Genomic DNA, 24,056 nt, shown 5'->3' on the forward strand with positions numbered 1-24,056 from the left:
AAAACACGTACGTCGGGACTATAAACGGAGCAGTAGCCAATAGCTTTCGTCTCTTAATTTATTCTGAGCATGCGTGGCACTTTGTGCGTCGGATTTGTGTACACACGATCAGAATTTACGACAACGGATTTTGTTGTCGGAAAATTTTATAGCAAGCTCTCAAACTTTGTGTGTCGGAAATTCCGATGGAAAACGTGTGATGGAGCCCACACATGGTCGGAATTTCCAACAACAAGGTCCTATCACACATTTCCCGTCGGAAAATCCTATCATGTGTACAGGGCACTCCAAAGACATGCTGGTAGGTTAATTGGATCCTGTCTAAATTGACCCTAGTATGTATGAATGTGAGTTAGGGACCTTAGATTGTAAGCTCCTTGAGGGTGTAGGGACTGATGTGAATGTATAATGTATATGTAAAGCGCTGCGTAAATTGACGGCGCTATATAAGTACCTGAAATAAATAAATAAAATAATAGTGACCATATAAATCAGAATTTGACAAAAATTGAGTGAAACGATAGTCCATGCAAATGGTTGTTGGCTAGAAATTGCCTCCACCACAGCAAACACTGCCGCTTACCAGATCAGACGGGCTGCCCGTCACAGGCAGCTATTGAGAGCCGGCCGTCTTGATTTGTTTTATGTAAATTTTAATCTACCTAAGTTTTAAGAGTCCGGTGTCCGCTTGGAGATCCCGGACTAGGGCATCAACCATCCGTGTTCTGTGATTAGGGCTGGGAGATTGTCTTAAAAAAAAAAAAATCTTCGATTCTCTTAAAAAAAACTCGATTCACGATTCGAATCGAGTTTTTTTTTTCTTTGGAAACCGCGCTGGTCCTGAGGCGCTGCTGGCATGAGCTTTTAGGCGAGGCCGCAGCTTCGGCCTAGTCCGCGGCATCCGGCCTCGCGGACTAGGCTGAAGCCGCGGCCTCACCTAAAAACTTCTTGCCCGCAGCTCCTCAGGACCAGCGCGGTGTCAGCGCCGGTCCTGAGGCGCTGCGGGCATGAGTTTTTAGGCGAGGCTTTGGCCTAGTCCGCGGCGTCCGGCCGAAGCCGCGGAATAGGCCGAAGCCGCGGCCTCGCCTAAAAACTCATGCCCGCAGTGCCTCAGGACCGGCGCGGTAAAAAAAAAAAAAAAAATCTAAAAAAATCAATTTGCTTAAATTTTGAATCAATTTGACCTCTCAACTCGATTCAAGATTTAAATCGATTTTTTCCCCAGCCCTATCTGTGGTCCCCTGTAATAAGGGACCATAGGGTTTTGAAGCTAAAGACCAGTGTCTACCTAAAGATCCCAGGCTGGGGTATTAGGCATCTGCACTCTGTGGTTCCCTGTAACAAGAGACCATAGTGATCTGGTAAGCGGCAGTGTTTACTTTGGTGGAGGCAATTTATATTTCTTCACGTTTCCTTTGGTGCTGTGTTTATTGTCATTGTTAACCAGCCAACAACCATTTGCATGGACTATATCGTTTCACTCAATTTTTGTCAAATTCTGATTTATATGGTCACTATTACTGTACATGGACTCACTTTCATGAACTTGTTCACTGCTTTTGTGGTTTATTGTTTATTTATGTCATCGGCCATTTGGTTTGTTGACAGTTTATGTGTATAATTTTATGTGCACTAATTTTTGTCACCTTATTACATTATTGTTTCTTCTGATTATTATTATTTTACTGGCACTTTCGATCGTGTGTACACAAATCCGACGCACAAAGTGCCACGGATGCTCAGAATAACTTAAGAGACGAAAGGTATTGGCTACTGACCCGTTTATAGCCCCGACATACATGTTTTACGTCACCACGTTCAGAACGATCGGATTTTCCGACAACTTTGTCCGACTGTGTGTATGCAAGACAAGTTTGAGCCAACATCCATCGGAAAAAATCCATGGATTTTGTTGTCGGAATATCCGATCAATGTCCGACCATGTGTACAGGGCATTACTGTACATGGACTCACTTTCATGAACTTGTTCACTGCTTTTGTGGTTTATTGTTTATTTATGTCATCAGCCATTTGGTTTGTTGACAATTTATGTGTATAATTTTATGTGCACTAATTTTTGTCAGCTATTTACATTATTGTTTCTTTAGATTATTTCACTGGCACTTCTGTGCACATTTATTGTAGCAGCCTAATTTAAGTATTGTACTGTGTTATTTCACATGTCTGTTCACATTCAACACTTTGTGAGTGCTTAATTTAATAGATGGTAGCCTCATAGGTCAATTTATTCAGCGCAGCTTCCCCTTTTTTACATACAGCTACCACCATGCCACAACCTCTTTCAGCAGCCAGCGACCACCAACACGAGAAAGAGCCAGCACCCCCCCACAGCATCCCTCAGCCACAGACTGGCCTTTATATCCACCCCCTGTCCCATCCCATCCATTTCACTCACTTCCTCCTGATCATCAGTGTCACAAACAGTAAGGACAGCTCAGTCCCAGTGTGCCCATCTGTGATTGGCAGCCCTCAAACCCTCCCTCCACCCTGCACTTACCCCCACCTATGCAGGACTCCACTGGGGGGGGTTCGCATCCTATGCTAGCACTGCCTGCTGATTGGCTTCCGCTGCCTCTTAAAAATGTGGGGGGGGGGGCGCAGTTTGTCATCTTCGCCCTGGGCACCAAATGGCCTTGTCCCAGCACTGCCTGTTCCCAATAATTTTTTCACGAAGGCACAATCCACAATAAATAAGTATTTATGGCAAGGAAAGAGAGCTAGATGTGCGTTCAGCAAATTGATCAAATCTAGACACACAGGGGGAGTAGGTCATATCTTACTTAAAGACTACTACCTAGCAGCCACCCTAGCGTAAACGAAACAGTGGTTCCCTCAAAACCAAACACCTAGATGGTTAGAACTAGAACAACACCAATGCCTCAATAACAAACCACAGGATCTACTACTGACTAGTGCTCTCCAGGCTCAGACACCATGAATACTGTCTCCCACTATGGTGGCCTAGATCCGAGCCTGGCGAGTATTTATGAACACCCCCATGAAAGATTCCAATTCTAAATCTATACCATTACCTATTTCTAGCCTTCAACTATTAATTCCTAACTTGAAAGTGGGACACTGGGCTTCTATGGGCATATCCACTGTAGACGACATCAAAATAGGCCCCACTGTAAAAATCTTCAGAGCAGCCCAAACTGAACATAACATCCAACATCCAATACACATATCTTCAAGTAACACATTTCTTGACATCCATACCTAAACATTTCATTGAACTCCCTTGGAGAATCTATTTGTACCTCACAAACCTGGACAAAACCATTAAGGGAATTTCTTTATTTTACAACTACTTGAACCAAAAATCAGTGTTTTCCAAAACACCATCCATGAGAACATGGGAAATAGATTTAATTACCACATACACCTCTGAACAATGGCTAGCAGCACTTACAACTTACAACTCACAACACTTACAAAGCCACTAAAAGCATCAACCTATGGGAACTTGCTCAAAAAATTTACTTAACACCTACCAGAATAGTGGGATTTAACCACAAAATGTCCCCTCTTTACTGGAGACAATGCGGATGCAGGGGCTCTCTCTTTCACATACTGTGGTCATGTCCCAGATTGAGACCCTTTTGGACTAAAATATTTACAATAATAGGGAAATTCGTTGACTCAAAACCCCCCTCCCTAATCTGAGACTAGCCATTCTATCACTAGGTATTGAAAAATACCCACAACCAACAAGAAAAATAGTTTCACATATATTGTTGAGCGCTAGACTAGAATTGGTAAAAAAAAAAAAATGGAAAACCCCTGAAATCCCAAGCATAGCTGAGATCATAAAATCTACCAACTTACACATTACATATGAAGCAATGTTCGCATCCTCACAGGGCAATCATAATTTGAAATTCCCCCACTGGCGCCCCTGGTTTGAATGGCATAAAAATAATAAGTTTGAGTAACTGAAGCTCCTTTAAGTTGAATATAGATGCATAGCAGCATCCAATATCCCTGTTACCCCCCTCCTAAGTTAACACAACAATTACAAGTTTTCAGAAAGTGATGAATCAATATTACATTTGACTAAGGATTAATATGTACCTTTGAACGATATGAATATTAATGATAGAACAAAAGCTTAACCCAAAACTTTATGGGGCGTCCGTTACCAATAATCTGTTTCTTTTTTGTAACTTAACATTGATGGTATGAGCTGATTGTTATACACGATTCATAACTGTAACCCAGGCCATATATGTGAGGGAGTCGCTCACAGGATCAGTGCCTGTGGGTGATGCCGCCATGTGGCCTACTGAAAGATCCTACAAATCTTCAACCATGAATGCACAATCATAATTATAGCATTGAACCATACTAACTGAATGATCATCACATGTAAGATGTTTCTATTTCTAGGTTACGTTTAAAAATTTTGAATAAAAATTATTGAACTTAAAAAATATGTTCCCTCCTTTGTGCTTCTAACTGTATGGGGATATGACCGACTAGAGGAGGCGACATATCGCTGTTCCTACTTAGTAGGAACAGACAATCTGTCTCTCCTCTCCTGACAGAATGGGGATGTGTACGTTTCCACACACACCTCCCCGTTCTGGCTCCCGTGCCCGCGATCGTGTGTGATCAGCGGACATCGTGGCCGCCGGCCACACGCAGCGTGTCCCCCGCCATGCATACTGTTATGACATTGGCCAATTTCTCTGGCAGCACGCGCGTGCCCACTAGAGCTATGTGAAGGGATGACGTACAGCTATGACAATTCACGGGAACGTGCCGACCTGCCGCAGTATAATGATGGCCGCTGGTCGGCAAGTGGTTGTAGTACAACTAAAGGCTGGCAGTCTAAACAGGTCACAACTGCAATTACTATGTAATGCAAGAGTCTCGAAAAAAAAAAAAAAAAAAAAGACTTATTTTACCTCCCTTGAGTCAGCAAAATCTTTAATTTGTGTCTGAGATACTCTGCTTTCAGACCCTGCAGCTAAAATTGGCAGGATTTTAGTAGCACAGTCAGCTCTGCCGATCTAAAAAGCAGTGAGCAGGACTAGGCGCAGCCAGGTGCTCGTTGAGGAGCTTGAGGCTTGTGAATCAGCAGTGACAATGTTGATAGCTACTCCTCCTGCAACATCTTCTCATCCCACTGTGGTGCAAGCAGGCACAGCCTACATGAGAGACAATGCTGCTTTGAATTTAGTAGCAGTGCAGCAGCATTGTCCCTTGCCGTCACAGGGAGCTACATGAGATGGACGTCACTGCAGTGCTGGGACAAGGCCATTTGTGCCCAGGGCGAAGATGACAAACTGCGCCCCCCCCACACACACACACATTTTTAAGAGGCAGCGGAAGCCAATCAGCAGGCAGTGCTAGCATAGGATGCAAACCCCCCCCCAGTGGAGTCCTGCATAGGTGCAGGGTGGAGGGAGGGTTTGAGGGCTGCCAATCACAGATGGGCACACTGGGACTGAGCTGTCCTTACTGTTTGTGACACTGATGATCAGGAGGAAGGGAGTGGAATGGATGGGATGGGACAGGGGGTGGATATAAAGGCCAGTCTGTGGCTGAGGGATGCTGTGGGGGGTGCTGGCTTTTTCTCGTGTTGGTGGTCGCTGGCTGCAGAAAGAGGTTGTGGCATGGTGGTAGCTGTATGTAAAAAAGGGGAAGCTGCGCTGAATAAATTGACCTGTGATGCTACCATCTATTAAATTAAGCACTCACATAAAGTGTTGAATGTGAACAGACATGTGAAATAACACAGTACAATACTTAAATTAGGCTGCTACAATAAATGTGCACAGAAGTGCCAGTGAAATAATCTTAAGAAACAATAATGTAAATAGGTGACAAAAATTAGTGCACATAAAATTATACACATAAATTGTCAACAAACCAAATGGCTGATGACATAAATAAACAATAAACCACAAAAGCAGTGAACAAGTTCATGAAAGTGAGTCCATGTACAGTAATGCCCTGTACACATGGTCGGACATTGATCGGACATTCCGACAACAAAATCCATGGATTTTTTCCGATGGATGTTGGCTCAAACTTGTCTTGCATACACACGGTCGGACAAAGTTGTCGGAAAATCCGATCGTTCTGAACGTGGTGACGTAAAACACGTACGTCGGGGCTATAAACGGGTCAGTAGCCAATAGCTTTCGTCTCTTAAGTTATTCTGAGCATGCGTGGCACTTTGTGCGTCGGATTTGTGTACACACGATCGAAAGTGCCAGTAAAATAATAATAATCAGAAGAAACAATAATGAAATAAGGTGACAAAAATTAGTGCACATAAAATTATACACATAAACTGTCAACAAACCAAATGGCCGATGACATAAATAAACAATAAACCACAAAAGCAGTGAACAAGTTCATGAAAGTGAGTCCATGTACAGTAATAGTGACCATATAAATCAGAATTTGACAAAAATTGAGTGAAACGATATAGTCCATGCAAATGGTTGTTGGCTGGTTAACAATGACAATAAACACAGCACCAAAGGAAACGTGAAGAAATATAAATTGCCTCCACCAAAGTAAACACTGCCGCTTACCAGATCACTATGGTCTCTTGTTACAGGGAACCACAGAGCACAGATGCCTAATACCCCAGCCTGGGATCTTTAGGTAGACACTGGTCTTTAGCTTCAAAACCCTATGGTCCCTTATTACAGGGGACCACAGATAGGGCTGGGGAAAAAAAATCGATTTAAATCTTGAATCGAGTTGAGAGGTCAAATCAATTCAAAATTTAAGCAAATCAATTTTTTTAGATTTTTTTTTTTTTTTTTTTACCGCGCCGGTCTGAGGCACTGCGGGCATGAGTTTTTAGGCGAGGCCGTGGCTTCGGCCTATTCTGTGGACGCCATGGACTATATCGGCCGGACGCCATGGACTAGGCTGAAGCCGCGGCCTCGCCTAAAAACTCATGCCCGCAGCGCCTCAGGACCGGCGCTGACACCGTGCCGGTCCTGAGGAGCTGCGGGCAAGAAGTTTTTAGGTGAGGCCGCGGCTTCAGCCTAGTCCGTGAGGCCGGACGCCGCGGACTAGGCCGAAGCTGCGGCCTCGCCTAAAAGCTCATGCCCGCAGCGCCTCAGGACCAGCGCGGTTTCCAAAGAAAAAAAAAAACTCGATTCAAATCGTGAATCGAGTTTTTTTTAAGAGAATCAAAGTTTTTTTTTTTTTTAAGAAAATCTCCCAGCCCTAACCACAGAACACGGATGGTTGATGTCCTAGCCCGGGATCTCCAAACGGACACCGGACTCTTAAAACTTAGGTAGATTAAAATTCGCATAAAACAAATCAAGCCGGCCGGCTCTCAATAGTTGCCTGTGACGGGCAGCCCGTCTGATCTGGTAAGCAGCAGTGTTTGCTGTGGTGGAGGCAATTTCTAGCCAACAACCATTTGCATGGACTATCGTTTCACTCAATTTTTGTCAAATTCTGATTTATATGATCACTATTAATGCCCTGTACACATGATAGGATTTTCCGACGGGAAATGTGTGATAGGACCTTGTTGTTGGAAATTCCGACCGTGTGTAGGCTCAATCACACGTTTTCCATCGGAATTTCCGACACACAAAGTTTGCGAGCTTGCTATAAAATTTTCCGACAACAAAATCCGTTGTCGGAAATTCCGATCGTGTGTACACAAATCCGACGCACAAAGTGCCACGCATGCTCAGAATAAATTAAGAGACGAAAGCTATTGGCTACTGCCCTGTTTAGAGTCCCGACATATGTGTTTTACGTCACCACGTTCAGAACGATCGGATTTTCCGACAACTTTGTCCGACCGTGTATATGCAAGACAAGTTTGAGCCAACATCCATCGGAAAAAATCCATGGATTTTGTTGTCGGCATGTCCGATCAATGTCCGACCATGTGTACAGGGCATTACTGTACATGGACTCACTTTCATAAACTCGTTCACTGCTTTTGTGCTTTATTGTTTATTTATGTCATCAGTCATTTGGTTTGTTGACAGTTTATGTGTATAATTTTATGTGCACTCATTTTTGTCACCTATTTAAATTATTGTTTCTTTAGATTATTTCACTGGCACTTCTGTGCACATTTATTGTAGCAGCTTAATTTAAGTATTGTACTGTGTTATTTCACATGTCTGTTCACATTCAACACTTTATGTGAGGGCTTAATTTAATAGTTGATAGCCTCACAGGTCAATTTATTCAGAGCAGCTTCCCCTTTTTTACATATTCTATTGATGTCATATAACATCCTGAGTTGCAGCTTGATCTCTTTTTGCTATTAGTGCAGTTTTTTTTTCCATGGTGGTAGCTGTGCCTCTCCCTGCAGCTGGAGCCCCGGTCCCCCGCCCCCCCCCCCCGTACTGATTGACAGCCCCAGAGAGGGGTGGCCCGGTCCAGACACCTCTTCTTTCCTACCTTCCTTTCAATCAGCTCCATACAGCGCTCGTGGGGCCTCCTCTGCGGGACCTTCCTCTTCCAGTCCTCGCCACTGCATGTCAGATGCCTCCTCCAGGTGTGCAGGGACCGCTCCGCTGAGCACTCCAGTGGTGGTGGGAGGGGGGGTGACGGCTGGGGGGAGCGCGATCTGTGTCTCCGGAGCAGTGGGAAACATTTTGCACCGATTGCTGGAATCTCCTCCCCTTCTCCTCCCCCTGTCCTTCCCCGGACAACACAGCGCTGGCCCTGCCTCCTGCCTAAGACACACCAACGCTTTGTGCTCTCTCTCCACTGCCCGGCCGTGGAGCACACAGGCAATGTTAAACCACTCCTGGCCGGAGCTTAACGCCGCAGCGGCATTGTTAACAGAGGCGGCTCTTCACTACACTGCGCCCCCCGCACCCCCAATAAATTGTCCCACCCAGGGCATCCGCCCCTTCCACCCCCCCCCCTTGTACCGGCTCTGCGTCACTGGCAGGATCAAGAGAGACTAAGGGACAACTGTAACATTTTTTAATGGAAGGCCATAGTCCTACTTCAGAAGTTATTATCTGTGAACAGTCTCTGGGGACTTGACTCAAATTACAGAATCTAGAGAGTCGGCATGACAGCTCAGCAACGGCAGCTTCCATGTTTCTCTCTGTTTTATAAAATGCACAACAATCAAAGTCATTCCATGACAATATGAAATGAGGAAGGGCCGCAATTATTAAAGTGTCAAGAACACGGCAAGAGAGCGTTTCCATTGGCACCCTCCGCACAGAAGGCACTTTTACCAGATGCAAAACAATCAACACAGCCTGGAGCAAGAGACTAAGACCCCATACACACTATTAGATTTTCTGCAGACTTTTGTCTTCAGACTTGCCAAAACCATGTAGTGCAAGGGCCTGCCTGATTGCATACAAATCAAAACTCTTAAGGTTTGACCTCATATTTTATGGTTTTGGTAAATCTGAAGACAAAAATCTGCAGAATAGTGTGTATGGGGTCTTTTGAAGATAAATGAGCTGCCACGGAGTAAGAAATGGCCCAATGTCATAACTTGGAATCTTTTAGGTAATGCCATCATACCAAATTTCAAGACTATGTCCTGGTATGTGGACTTTTTAAAATGTTTCTGTAAATGAAGCAAAAATACTTTTCATACTATGTAAACTGGTGTTTGAGGTTATGTGGCACATTCCAGGACACCTTAGCATTTTATACTGTGATTACATATTCTGGACAAGGCCAAAACACTGTCCTGTACACACCATTAACCTCAGTGTTCTAATACCATGATGGAGACTTCTACTCGATTGTGTGACAAGCAAAACATGAAAAGCGAGAGGGTTTGGCAGAGGAGTATGCTTGCTTTATTATCCAAAAGACAAAACAAGTGATTTTTTTATACAAGTTTGGCTAAAGAACATTTTTTCAAGGCTGTTATGTACAATGTCGATTTATATAATAAAAAACAGACAAGAAAATATGCGCCTTGGCGTAGAATGAAAGTTGCAAGCCAAAGAGAGACACATAGATTGTGCCTGTTTTCATATATCATAAAATAACACAGCAAGTGAAAAACAGACCCAAACTAGACTGGAGGACATTTTTGGAAAATTTTACAATGTTGGCTCGTGAAATAGAACTCTGCCAATCTCTAAGTTTCTGGCATTTAAGAAAATAAATAAAAATGGTGTCCCATTTTTTAGCCAAGGAAGGCTGTTTACAATCTCCATTTTGTAAAAAAAGATAATCCATATATATATATATATATATATATATATATATATATATATATATATATATATATATATAATTTATTTGTAGTCAGAGTTTTCACTTGGACACTTGGAATTGCGATACCCGAACTACCAAGGCCTGAGGTGTGCCTTGCCCTAGCTGGTCAGTACGCCTGAAAAGAGGGCCTAACCTAAATTTATGAATATGAAAAAATACATGATGTGTATAAGTATATGAAGGTTTGGGGGAAACGGTGGGTGGGAACCCTGAAGCAGAGCCGAGGCAGGATCAGAGGAGGAGGGATATATAACCCTCCAACGACTCCTACAAAATACAGGCTGGCCTCCAGCTAACCTTCTTACTTGTAGTCAGAGTCTTCACTTGGAATTGCGATACCCCAACTACCAAGGCCTGAGGTGTGCCTTGGCCTAGCAGGTCAGTACACCTGAAAAGAGGGCAAAAAGACACGAAAGTAGATGTGATAAGAAAGCTTGATGAAGGGTAGGTAACAATCCATCTAGAAGAGTAGCGCACGCCCGGATGGCTTCAGTATACAGATCCAATATGTATATGCTATAACAGGAGGTAAACCAACGTCCCATGAATTCATGATAAGAAGGGACCCCCTGTTTGGAACCTGCGAACTGCCCAGAACCCAAGTAAATGTCCCGTAAATTATTTGGATTAAGCCTAATTTCCAAGAAAACCCAGATATGAGAACGAACTGCTTGTAGTGAGAGGATACGTGGGGGAAAGGGAGTAAGGGCTGACCTGAGGTGCCCCTGCAAAATAATTGCAGAGAAGATCAAACACTTCAAAACGGACACCAGGTAAGTAGCTCTGTGAAATTCCCACAAACCCCTGGCCTGTCTGTTTATTCTTGGTATGGGGAAGTTTGAGACAGTGAGCCGCAAAAATGGACGAACTGACAGGAGTTTGCAGGGATCTGAAGTGCTGGATACCTGATAGATATGTTTGATAATGTTGGCGGATGAGGCCAATATGCTTTGGCAATATGCATCGTTAAACATAGAGAAACCATACCAGATACACAGAAAACTGGTCCCACATGATTTAAATTGCGTCGCACTTCTACTTGTAACCTGACAACCGATTCGGAGTCCTGAACAGGGGAAGGAGGGCCAGACTCCATTCTAGGGAATACGTCTCATGGCATGAATCAGCATACCCAACAATGAATGGTCTGACGTACCTGACCAGTTCTCCAGGTAACCTCGCAATCAAGAGATTAGAGCTGAGCGTGGAACGCAGAATAATGATGACATTTGGCCCAGACCTACCACTTTGTGGGCCGTCAAGGGGACGTTGGCTCAGCACACACCCTGAGAGGCTGCAGATCCCTGGGCAGGAACCAAGGTTTCCACACAACAGGAAATCAACTAAATGAATTAACCCCTGACCCCCCCCCCCCTGCAGGTATCCAAGATCCAATGGAGTGCTTGGCAAAGGTGTGGAAGCAAGGACTGCTTTTGACCCAAGGGTAAGCCCAGTGGTGAAATGACATCTGCGCCATTTATCTTGCCATACCAAATGGCAGGTCTGATGGAAGTAGCTTCAAGCATTGGTGATATCATCTTGGATAGCCAATACCCCCCCAACTGTAGAAAGTGCTGAAACGTCAAATCCACGGACGAGTACTTTAATGAAAATATTTCCGCAGGAAAGAGGGCAGCCACACATTGGTGGGCCGACCCACCACCTTCACAATGAAGGTGAAGAACCAGACCAGGAACCCCTTGGAAATTACTGCCTCCAGTAACCTGATTGACAACGAAAGCATGATTGTCTGCTGATGCCAAGATACTACATATGAAAGACTCAGACGTGATAGTGATGAGACCTGCGTGCAGGCCTGTAAATTCCTCCAGCATGGGCTGTCTGAAAACCGGGATGGAAGATTCCAACACAGCCCCTGACAAGGAACATTACTTGGCTCAGGCATATTAACCAGAAGGCTTGACAAGACCGTTGGACCAAGGGGATGCCGACCTTGCCTGCAGGAATGCAGGAAGAGCAGGAGCTGGGGGTGCGCTGACACCTGCGAGCTTCGATCACCTCCATGCTGTCCTACAATCGTAGCAGGCCGTGGAGAGCATCTCTAACCCACCTGAATCTGCGTTAAAGAATAATGCCCAGAACATGTTCCATGCTGGTGGATGAGAGTAGCTGGGACGGAATTGGAAACAATCCGGAGCGTACCGCCTTCCCGGCTGAGGCCGGGAAAGGAAACTTCCTGTGACCAGGTCCGCTGTGTGCTTAAGTAAACTCCTTAATGACGGGGGTGCTACCATGCTCTGGGGGTTGAAGGGATAAATGTGAATTAGTTGCTTCTGAAACGTGCAGCATGCCCAACCCAAGGAAACACAAACTAGAGAAAGTGACAACAGACAACCAGACATGAGAACACCACCCTTCTGTGCCTACCTGAGTATAAGGACATAAGTAGTAATAACAACACAGCGCCTGAATGAACCTGATGACGGCCCCCACCCTAGTGTATGTAGTGAGTGAGCCCGATTAACCTGCAGCGCAGAGACAGTTAATTAATACTCAATACTCGGTACTAGTGTACCCACAGACCGTGGTGGGTAGTCATACAGGTGTAATAAAATGAAACATATTACGTGTGGTATACGGGTGAGAAGATTGTGGTCAACAATCATTTAAAAATAAAACCTCAGCCCCGTATGGATCTGTAGACATGACAGATCCTGAGATGCGAGCACTAGCTAACTAAACCCAGGTATGCAAAGAAACCTGAACGAAAGGTATGATGAGACATGGAAACAAACGAAGATGACACGGCTATTGGTGTATGCCGTAACTACATGGCACCGACATTCTGCGACAGAATATGCTATGACATGACCGCTATGACGGAATCACGTTGTGACATAAACATGCTATGACAAAAACCGTTGTGACAGAACTGCTGTGACAGAAACATGCTATGACAGCACCCGCTGTGACAGAACCCGCTGTGACAGAACCCGCTGTGACAGAACCTCTGTGACTGAACACGCTTATGACAGAACTCGCTATGGCGGAACCCACTATGACAGCACCCACTAGGATAGCACCCGCTAGGAGAGAACCATGCTACGACAGAAACACGCCTTGACCGCACCTGCTATGACTGAAACACGCTCTGACAGAACACGCTCAGACAGAACACGCCCTGACAGAACACGCCCTGACAGAACACGCCCTGACAGAACACGCCCTGACAGAACACGCCCTGACCGCACCCGCTATGACTGAACATGCTATGACTGAAACACGCTCTGACAGAACACACCCTGACCGTACACGCCCTGACCGGAACACGCTATGACAGAACATGCCCTGACAGAACACGCTAAGACAGCACCCGCATGAATGAACATGCTATGACTGAACACGCTGTGACTGGAACACGCTATGACTTACAGAGAAATACAGACCAACGATAGGAATAAATGGGGTCATGGCACATCTGTGCATTAGGCTTTGAACCTGGCTGGGATGTTTTGCTTACAAAGGATTTGGCAGGGCCACAAAGCAAAGAACAGAGAAGAAGGTAAGCATTTATGGTATATTTAAACCCCAAAACAAAGATGTAATATATTGCAGCTTACCAGTCTTTAGATGTGGTGGATGTATTAGTTTTCTTTTTTCATGCTTTTTTTCTCTTTATTGTCACCTGATGATCCTGCCAGTAACACACTTCCTGTCATAGGGTGACAACACTTACTCTACTGTATCAGGACAACAGAAACAGGTCAGAACTACAGAATACTATAGCTCCCAACTGTCCCTGATTTTGAGGAACTGTCCCTGATTTGGAGCAATGTCCCTCTGTCGCTCTCTCATCCTCATTTGTCTTTCATTTTGGTCTGATCTATATAGTTGTATATAAAATGCACTTTTAATCTTTCAAAAAGTGCTTCCCAGTGCTAAACCTTTCATTCAAAATCTAAGTTGCTGCATTTGTAAATTTTATAAGCCCATATAAAAGGAATAGGAGTGATAAAAGAAAGGCCTAAAAACTCCTGCCTGCAGCTCCCCAGGACCGGCGCTGACACCGCGCCGGTCCTGAGGAGCTGCAGGCAGGTGTTTTTAGGTGAGGCTGCGGCTTCGGCCTAGTCCGCGAGGCCAGACACCGCGGACTAGGCCGAAGCCGCACCCTTGCCTAAAAACTCCTACCCGCAGCTTTTCAGGACCGGCGCGGTGTCCAAAAAAAAAAAAAAAAAAAAAAACTTGATTCGAATCGTGAATCGAGTTTTTTTTAAGAAAATCGCAGGTTTTTTTTTTTCTTTGTGGAAAATCTCCCAGCCCTAGATAAGATTATGACCGATGGTAATCAAGTAATCTGTGGTGCCCACCCTGAATACCCACCACTGCACTTAAGAAAATCCCATGAATAAGTCAGGTATGACGAAACATGGCGGGGCGTGGCTGTACGGCATCTATCTGTAGTAGCATGTGACGGAGGAAGAGATTGAGAGTGAGAGCGGGGATTCCAAGCCTGAGGCAACGCAGATCAGTCAGTGGTGGTGAGAGCCCCTTCCGCACACCTCGGGTCCGCCGTGACCATCATTGCATTTGGTGTTGGGCGTTTACACAGGAGGATTGGGAGAAGTGGTTGCTGTGATTTTTTGCTCGGTTTAAAGAGATTTTATGTGAGTGCAATGTTTGAAGTTTCACACAGTGATTATTAAATCAAATCTGGTTTTACGTTACTACACTATTAGTGCATTTTTTATTTGCATGTGGAGTGAAATGGTATACATACGGATGAAATTTGGATCTTTCGTTTAAACCTGATTGTGAGGTTTATCACGCTTACTTGCCAAAACACGAGAGTGTGAGGCATATTTATCCGGTGAGTTTTGAATCTGAAGGGAGAGGAATCACTGGCACGTTTGATTTTGGTGGACATCTTTTAGAAACCTGCACATCAGTCACGGTGTCTCTTCTATTGATGGACTTTATTCACTAATTTCTATTTTCTGTTTTTGTACTTATATTTTTGTGATACAGGGTGAGTATATATATTAATTATTATTGTGTTTGATATATATTTGCGTTTTTGATATCACTCAATATTCACTGGACATACACATGGCCACCTATCACCATTACTATCGCAGCTTATATTAGTTTTCTGTCCTCCGGGTTTCGGTTACCTACTACATTTCAAAGACAAGCTGGTAAGGTAATTGACCCTAGCATGTGTATGCGTGTATGTATGTATGTATGTATGTATGTGAGATGGGGCCTTAAGCTGGTCATACACTAGTATTTCCACAGTACATTCGATGACTTGATGAATGTCAATGTTTGCTTATAACATTTGATTTTGAAAAGAATGTAATTTCCCAAATGCAAACCCATAGTTGCCAACATTGAAAAAAAAATTTTGAGGGACACTTTTTTGGCTGTAGGCGGAGTCTTATTATAATTAGGGGCGGGGCATGCATTTGTAGGCATGGCACAAGGGGAAGTAAAGATGCGCGGCGAAAAATGGGCGTGTTTTATGCAAAATAGTGGGCGCGTCTTACGTGGGAATGGCTCAAAGGGGGTGTGGTTAGAGTCTGAGATGAATGAGGGATGGAGAGGGAAAGGGGGGGGAGAGGGATGGAGGGACAGATGGCCCAGATCCTACACAACAATGGAAATATGTGTATTCTAGAAAGTTTAACAACCAGCAGATGAAGATACTCCAAACACCTGGTGTTAGCACTTCAATCATCTCGGCACCATGGTTGTTATGGTTTTAGGATGATTGAAGTGCATTATTTCTATTATTACATTGTAATATAAAATGAAATCATTCAACTCACCATAATGCCGAATCAGTGGGATCCCTGAGCATGTCACCTGCCACGTCGCCTACCACCAGCAGAGTCCTTCCTTGCATCAGGTGTCCCAGCAGAGCCCCCCTTACATAAGGTGTCCCCAGCGGAGCCCCCCCCTTACATCAGGTGTCCCCAGCGGAGCCCCCCCTTACATCAGATATTCCCAGTGGAGCCCCCCTTACATCAGATGTCCCCAGCAGAGGCCCCCTTACATCAGATGTCCCCAGCGGAGCCCCCCTTACTTCAAGTGTCCCCAGCGGTGCCCCCCCTTACTTCAGGGGTCCCCAGCGGTGCCCCCCCTTACTTCAGGTGTCCCCAGCGGTGCCCCCCCCCTTACCTCAGGTGTCCCCAGTGGTGCCCCCCCCTTACCTCAGGTGTCCTAGTAGGAGGGGGTATACAAAATGATGTCTCCCTCCGCCGGCCGCGTAGCTACAATAGAACCCCCGCCCCTTTCCATAACAGACCGGCAGCGAGGCGAGGCAGAGCGGGGCGCAGAGTGGGCGGCAACGCCTGAGCGTCATCTAGCCACCCAGCTGTTACTGGTCTCCTTAAAAATGGCGGCATTGTCTCCGCCGACCTCGGACCTCTAGCGGCGGCGGCGGAGAAAATTCGTAAAAAAATTGATTTCTCTGGACATTTCCTGGGAAACAATAAACTCGGGAAAAAGAGTCCAAATCCCGGGAATGTCCCGGGAAATCCGGGACAGTTGGTAAGTATGCAAACCACATTCAGCCCTGGTTCAGATTGATGCGATTTGGCATGTGGTTTGACATGTCAAATCGCATGCTAAATCGGCAACAATTACCGGCAATGGCACCGTCCGAACTGATTCCCAAAAGTAGTTTCTGTACTACTTTTGGTGATTTTGAAACCCGCACAGATGTCTCTGAAATCGCCCCCAAAGTCGGGACTGACATACAGGAATGAAATTGTGCGAGTTTAGCTGAAATTTGTTCATTAAAAAAAAAAAAATTCCATCCCGCCCCTTTGAATGTTCTCATTACTGCAGTTTAAAATTTGACATTTCATAGATCGAACAAATGCTGAAATGAAAGTTCCGAAGTGTATGGCCAGCTTAAGGGCCCTTTCACACGGGCTTGTCCGTTATACGGATTGCGCTTGCTCGACGGAGATCGAGCCGCTGATCCCACGCTGAGCAGGCAGATGACAGATCCATCTTCCCTCACTGTGCAGAGACAGACCTGTCAGAGCCCTGCACTCCTCTATGGGGAGACAGGCGGTCCGTTTTCATCCGATCCAATCCGATCCTTCAGACGGATGGAAAATAGGGTCTGCATCCATCTGGATTTCACAGGCAGGATTGGATATCGGCAGACATGTCGCCGCTGACATCCACCGCTCCATAGAGGTGAATGGAACGTTCAATCAGGTCCGCCTAAAAAACTGACAGGTGGACCTGATCGGAGCGCCCGTGTGAAAGGGGCCTTAGGTTATATGCGGTTGGGACTGATGTGAATGTACACTAGGTAAAGTAGGGTTGCCACCTGTCTGGGATTCACCCGGACAGTCCGGGTTTGGAATCATGTGTCCGGGTTTCAGACTGCCTGAAACCCAGACACATTATTCAGACTGGACTATGGCTTCCCAGCAGGGTTGCTTGCTGCAGTTGTGTAAGCTGAGAGTGTCTGTTACACTCTCTTTCACACAGCCCAAAGCCAGCACTAACAAGCCCCCCACAAACAGATGGGAAAGGAAAGAGGGCTCGATCTGCTTCTCTTCCTCCCCCCTACCCCTCTGTGTCTGCCCACACTCTAATCCCCAGTGCTGTGCCTCAGAAAAGGAAAGTGCGGGCCAGAAATTTGAAGTCCGGCAGCCTCAGATACATCTGGATGAGAGGTGCTGACTTCTAAAGGGTGAGTGAGCTCACCATCCATCCCTATCTGTGACTGAAGTTTCCCCCCTTCTCTCTCCTGCCTCTGAGTAAGTACACTAAAGTAAATCAGGGTTCTCAGAGCACCCCTTACTTCAGAGTTCCCCTTTAGACCAGAGACCACAGTGTTCCCCCTTACATCAGAGTCCTCACTGTGCATCATAGTACTCAGTGTTACCCTTAAATCAGGGTTCCCAGAGCATCCCTTATGTTAGAGTCAACAGAGTTCTCCCTTACATCAGAGTCTGTAGAGTCCCCCCTTACAGTGTAAGGGAACTCTGCAAGTCCAGATGTAAAGGGGGACTCTTGTTATTAACTTCATATGATTAGGAATGTTATTTAATAGCAAAATATATGTATAATTTATACCATAAAAAAAAAAAAAATAGCTGTGCGCCGCTAAAGTGTTTTGGGTTTGACTTGAAGAAAAGGTGGCAACCCTAAGATAAAGCACTGTGTAAATTGTCACTGCTGTATAAATACCTGTAATAAATAGATACGTAATGTAGCAAGGAAAAAAAGTACTGGTTCTAATTCAGCCTAATACAGAGCTGTGCTTCTAGTACCCGGCTACGACTGTGCTGGAGGGATCCAGGGCTCAGCTGGCACCGGTGTGAGAGGCCCTGCCATGTGAAATGTGCTGAATAGCCTGTAATAAAACTCGAAAACAATAGAAACCCTTTACAATGATTTGTACATGCATACAACTGAAGAGCAGGCCTGACTTATAGCAACATGCTATTCAGCACTCAAGCTATCTACTACAGGGTGACTGTACTTTGTATAACAGACATACTTACAGAGCCTTTTACCTTAGCTGCTTCTGCAACAGCTGATTCCACGTCACAGGAAGTGACACAGTTCGATATTCTGCCGGGTTTGACATTTTGTCAGAACACAGGCCTGATTTGTGAAGACTCCACTTCCCACAATGCACCACGACAAAGGAAATCCTGAATTACCATTCAGGCTAGGTCAGGTTGTTTCTGGCATGCTCAGTTCAGGATATTGCTATGCATGCTGTACGACTTGCAGAGGAAGAAGCTTGTTATGATCTGTTAGCTTTGGTGCTGACAGAGATTTCTAACACCCCCAAAGAGTGGAGGAAAAAATGCTGATTTACTGTGCCAGACTCTTCTGACACTTCAGCAGATCCTCTCCTCTGTAGCTCAGCCAAACACTTGTTATTACATTAAGATTGAAAAATAATTGGATACGCAGCAAGAAATAGAACAGATATAGTCACATATTTTAAATGTTTCTTCAGGCTATAAGGAAAAAAATGTGGTAAAAGCATGTCACAATGACAACAGCGCTCCTGTTTTTAACTCTTTCGAGACTGACATGTCCCCCCCACCTCATATCCTTGACATTTTTCAGTTTCCAGCGCTGTGATACTCTGACAATTACTGGATCATTCAGTACATATGAATTTGATATCATTTTTCTGAGACAGAGCTTTTTTTTGGTGGTATTTATTAACCACAGGAATTTTCATTTTTTACCATAGAAAGGAAAAAAGACAACATTAACAAAAAAAAACCCCTACGGTATGTAGGCAGGTAGTGGGTATTGCTACCCCAGTGCGAAGTTAAGGTTTAACTGCCAGGTCTTTTCTTGGTGGGTTTTTCTTGGGTCGGACTCTCTGGTCCGGAGTGCTATAAAAAGGATGATAAGGCACTGATCCTGGAAGCTCTGGAGGGGAATCTACACACATTCGGAGAAGAGGGTGGGTGGGGTTCTGGGTATCCCTTTCCTTTCCCGCTTGAGTTATGCGGAGTGGTCATACGGGGCCTTTGAGACACTTTTGAAACAGATTTTGATTTTGAGACACTTTTTCTAGTTTGCTTAGTAGTCTGTTTCTTCACATGGAATGCACTGTGTCAGGTTTCCATTCGGAAAAAAGTCCTTCCTGTGGAGGTGGTGGTGCAGGACATTCTGGGTGAGGATGGGAAGATTAAGGGTCTTGAGAAGGACAGGTGGCAGCCCGGGGGCCTGGACAAAGGCATGGAGGAATGTCAGGTCTCCGTAGCTGCTGTTTGTCAGTCTCTGGGTGTACAGCTTTCTTTTTGTCCTTTCATGTCCCCTAGATTTTTATATAAGATTGTATTTTTGAAAAAAGGCTGCATGCATGGGTTACATGTGTAATGGTTTCTTAGCCTGAGGCTGTGTTTAGGTGGGGGTTATGGCTTTGTTGAGGTTGGTATATTTAGTTTTCTTTATGTTTTTGCAATGCTGATGTAAGCTATTTTTGTTTATATATTTTTATTTATTTTGTATATATGTAAATATGCTTTTATTATGTTTGTAAGATTTTTAATTAACAAAAATTTACACACACTCGGAGAGGGATGCTCTTGCCTGGTTCCATTGCTGGGGTCTGGATGGCCTGTATTTCGCCGAAGCCTGAGTTAAATTTCAGATATAGCCGGAGTTAAATTTCAGTTATTGACTCAGCCAACATTGGACTTTGCTTCAACAGCTATGCTGGGGCAGCCGCAAGCCTGTAGTTAGAGACTAGGCATTTTAGGGAATGCCTGCACTTTATCTTGGACTGTCCATTGTCATCATGTTAATTTATTCTTCAAATAAAATGTTTTAAACTTTGACTTTACTTGCTCTGAAGTTATTAAAAGTGTGCAATGTAAGTAACCAGAACATATAGTTTAAAGCTTGGGTCACTACACACATTGGGGTATTGAGACATCATTGTAACCAGAGGCGTCGCCAGGGGGTGGCTATTGGGGCTACAGCCCCGAGTCTCTTGTCCCGGTCCAGAATGCAGGGGACAGGGGCAGACTGAGCCGTGGTAGCGCTGGCTCCGGCTCCAGCTCCGCCCCCGCCTGACTCTACTTTTGGTCACTGGTTGCTATAGCCGCCTAGCGGCTAGCAACCAGTGACGTCACTGCCCAGCAGTCAAAGCGGAGGAGGATTGCACTTCCTCCTCCTCCGCGATAGTGCTCATGGGGCCTGCGACTTGAGCGTCCCTCCGGTGGCGGCGTCAGTGCAGAGCAGCAGGAATGGGGATACCTGGGCAGCTGGGAAGAGCCCAGGAGGGAGAGAGAGAAGACACCGCCACCCTGAGCAGCATCCCCAGCGTCTTCCAGAGCCTGCACTCCACCTATCAGCGTGCTGTGACTGGAACAGGAAGAAGGCGGGATCGATTGGCGCTCGGGCGGGCGGCTGTCCTCCTCTACTCTGGCTGCCTCACACACCAGCACCACGGCTGAGCTGCTGCTGCAGGACCTGGACACATGAAGTCTGAAGTCTGTTTCCTTCTGGTCAAGTAGGTCAGTCAGTGTGTGTATGTCAGGTACCAGGTCAGTGTATGTAGGTCAGTTTGGGTCAGGTAGGTCAGTGTATGTAGGTCAGGGTGGGTCAGTCAGGTAGGTCAGTGTGGGTCAGTCAGGTAGGTCACTCTATGTAGGTCAGGTAGGTCAGTGTATGTAGGTCAGGTAGGTCAGTGTGTGTCGGGTAGGTCAGTGTATGTCGGGTAGGTCAGTGTATGTCGGGTAGGTCAGTTTATGACGGTCAGGTAGGTCAGTGTGGGTCAGTCAGGTAGGTCAGTGTATGTAGGTCAGTGTATGTTAGGTAGGTCAGTGTATGTAGGTCAGTGTGGGTCAGTCAGGTAGGTCAGGTAGGTCAGTGTATGATGGTCAGGTAGGTCAGTGTATGTCGGGTAGGTCAGTGTATGACAGTCAGGTAGGTCAGTGTGTGTCGGGTAGTTCAGTGTGGGTCAGTCAGGTAGGTCAGTGTATGTAGGTCAGGTAGGTCAATGTATGATGGTCAGGTAGGTCAGTGTGTGTCGGGTAGGTCAGTGTATGACAGTCAGGTAGGTCAGTGTGTGTCGGGTAGGTCAGTGTGGGTCAGTCAGGTAGGTCAGTGTATGTAGGTCAGGTAGGTCAATGTATGATGGTCAGATAGGTCAGTGTGTGTCGGGTAGGTCAGTGTATAACGGTCAGGTAGGTCAGTGTATGTCAGGTAGGTCAGTGTGTGTCAGTCAGGTCAGTGTATGTAGGTCAGGTAGGTCAGTGTGTGTCGGGTAGGTCAGTGTGTGTCGGGTAGATCAGTGTAGGTAGGTCAGTGTGTGTCAGTCAGGTAGGTCAGTGTATGACGGTTAGGTAGGTCAGTGTATGTAGGTCAGTGTGTGTCCGGTAGGTCAGTGCATGACGGTCAGGTAGGTCAGTGTGTGTCGGGTAGGTCAGTGTATGTCGGGTAGATCAGTGTATGTAGGTCAGGTAGGTCAGTGTATGACGGTTAGGTAGGTCAGTGTATGTAGGTCAGTGTGGGTCAGGTAGGTCAGTGTATGTAGGTCAGTGTGTGTCGGGTAGGTCAGTGTATGACGGTCAGGTAGGTCAGTGTATGTATGTCAGGTATGTCGGTGTGTGTGTATGTCAGGTAGGTCAGTGTATGTCAGGTAGGTAGGTCAGTTTAGTGGTCAGCATATGAGCTTACCCCCCGCCACACAACCCCTCCGCCCAACCAAAAAAACCCAGCGCCACTAGAGGCCCCCCCCCGTGCCGGCCTTTGACTTCTGCACCACCAGAGCCCTCATCCTGTACACAGGTACGGAAGAGAAAGAGTGAAGTGAAGAGCACGCATTATGTCAATGCAAGGTGCATGGCGGGATCCCATACTGAGAGTGAGGTAGAGGTGATACGCTGGACAGGTAGAGAGGGCATTGGGTCTGCGTGTCCCTCTTAAATGCACAAGTGATCCGTGTTGGTGTATATGACATCAAGAGAGCTTACTAGAGTTTGTTCATGTTTACAGGGATGGACTGACAACTCATGGGGCCCCCGGTGAATAGGAGATTATGGGGCCCCCGGGCAATAGGAGAAGATTATGGGGCCCCAGGCAATAGATTATGGGGCCGCACAGTATACACACACACACACACACATACAGTATACACACACAGACACACAATATACACACACAGAATACACATACACACACTGAAAAGGTACTGGAGAGGTGTGGCAGCTATAATCTTGGGATTTTTTTAAAACAGATTTTTACATACTGTCCCTGGTTTTATTGAGGCTGGCAACCCTGATGGGCCCCTTAGTGGCACGAGCCCCAATGGTCAGTCCGCCCCTGCACGTAGCTCACGTAAAGGTACCCCATGTGTATGGCGGTGACCCTGTACAAAGTGTCTAGCATGGCCCAGAAGAATCCACCCTGGGGTAGGCCTTTCATGTGACCCTTGTTTGGTGCCCAATGAAGAGAGCAAAATGGAGGCTATAATGAGGTAACCCTGATCTGCCCACAGGTATTAAGCGTATCTAATAAAAATGCCAGAACAGCCCCTTTTTGGAATGCGGACACACAGAGGTGATCTAATTTTTTGTCCCAGATGACCTATGCTGTCAGGTATGCACTCCCACCTCCTCAATTCTCAAGTAAGTGAGAATCACATGCACTTAGCAGGCCCCTTGATGCACCCCATACCTCCATACCCTGGTATGGAGAGCTCTGATTCCCAACCTGTAGCTTGAGGGTCGCATGTGGCCTTTTAGTGCTTGTTCTGTGACCCTTGGGCCCCAGCAGCTAATAGCGGTGGTGAAACCATTACTATATAAAGGGGCTGTTCAATCCCAATTATGTAATTTTTTTTGTTATTGCATTGAAATGCATCGCGTTACTATTGTTCTGTAGTATGCTGACATCTAGTGGGGGTTTAGGGCCACTATAGCATGTTTATTTAAGTGATATGCATCTCCCTCTGCCATTTCCTCCTGTTTAGTGTTAGTTCAGTCCTAGCTAGATCCTCCCTGTTTCTTCCATGTTTTCTTAGCCAGTGTTTGTTCTTTGCTGAGACACAGCTTAGGAAAGTCTTTGTCTTTTTACACTTCAAAAGTCTTGAAGAACATCTTCTGTATTGCATCTATCTGAAGTAAAATTGTGTTGGATTCTGTGCCTTATTGAAGAGTTAAGCTGACTGTGGATTGTACTATGTTAGCAGGTAACCATGCTGTCCAGACAGACTGGGTCTATAAAGACATGTCAATGCATAAAGCAACATTTGAAATAGAACAGGGGCTGTATTAACAGTGATCTGTTGTAACATGTCCCTAGACTGTAATTGTCACCATTCACACCCATAGAATGTCTTTATACTC

The 24,056-nt window shown here is 45.6% G+C and overlaps 1 protein-coding gene across 4 annotated transcripts in view; it reads right to left on the minus strand.

The window, feature by feature from the left end:
• Positions 1-18,895, minus strand: part of METTL27 (methyltransferase like 27) — an 89,975-nt gene extending 71,080 nt beyond the window's left edge. For 3 of the 4 annotated variants that reach the window (XM_073616559.1, XM_073616558.1, XM_073616556.1), the window contains exon 1: positions 18,732-18,885. The gene's annotated coding sequence lies outside the window, so the exon portion shown is untranslated. Of the gene's footprint in view, positions 1-18,731 lie in introns of all 4 variants that reach the window. The other variant, XM_073616557.1, reaches the window with a different exon arrangement.
• Between the last annotated feature and the right edge of the window lie 5,161 nt (positions 18,896-24,056).

Source organism: Aquarana catesbeiana, linkage group LG02, assembly GCF_042186555.1.
Source record: "Aquarana catesbeiana isolate 2022-GZ linkage group LG02, ASM4218655v1, whole genome shotgun sequence".
In the NCBI taxonomy this organism is placed as follows: domain Eukaryota; kingdom Metazoa; phylum Chordata; class Amphibia; order Anura; family Ranidae; genus Aquarana; species Aquarana catesbeiana.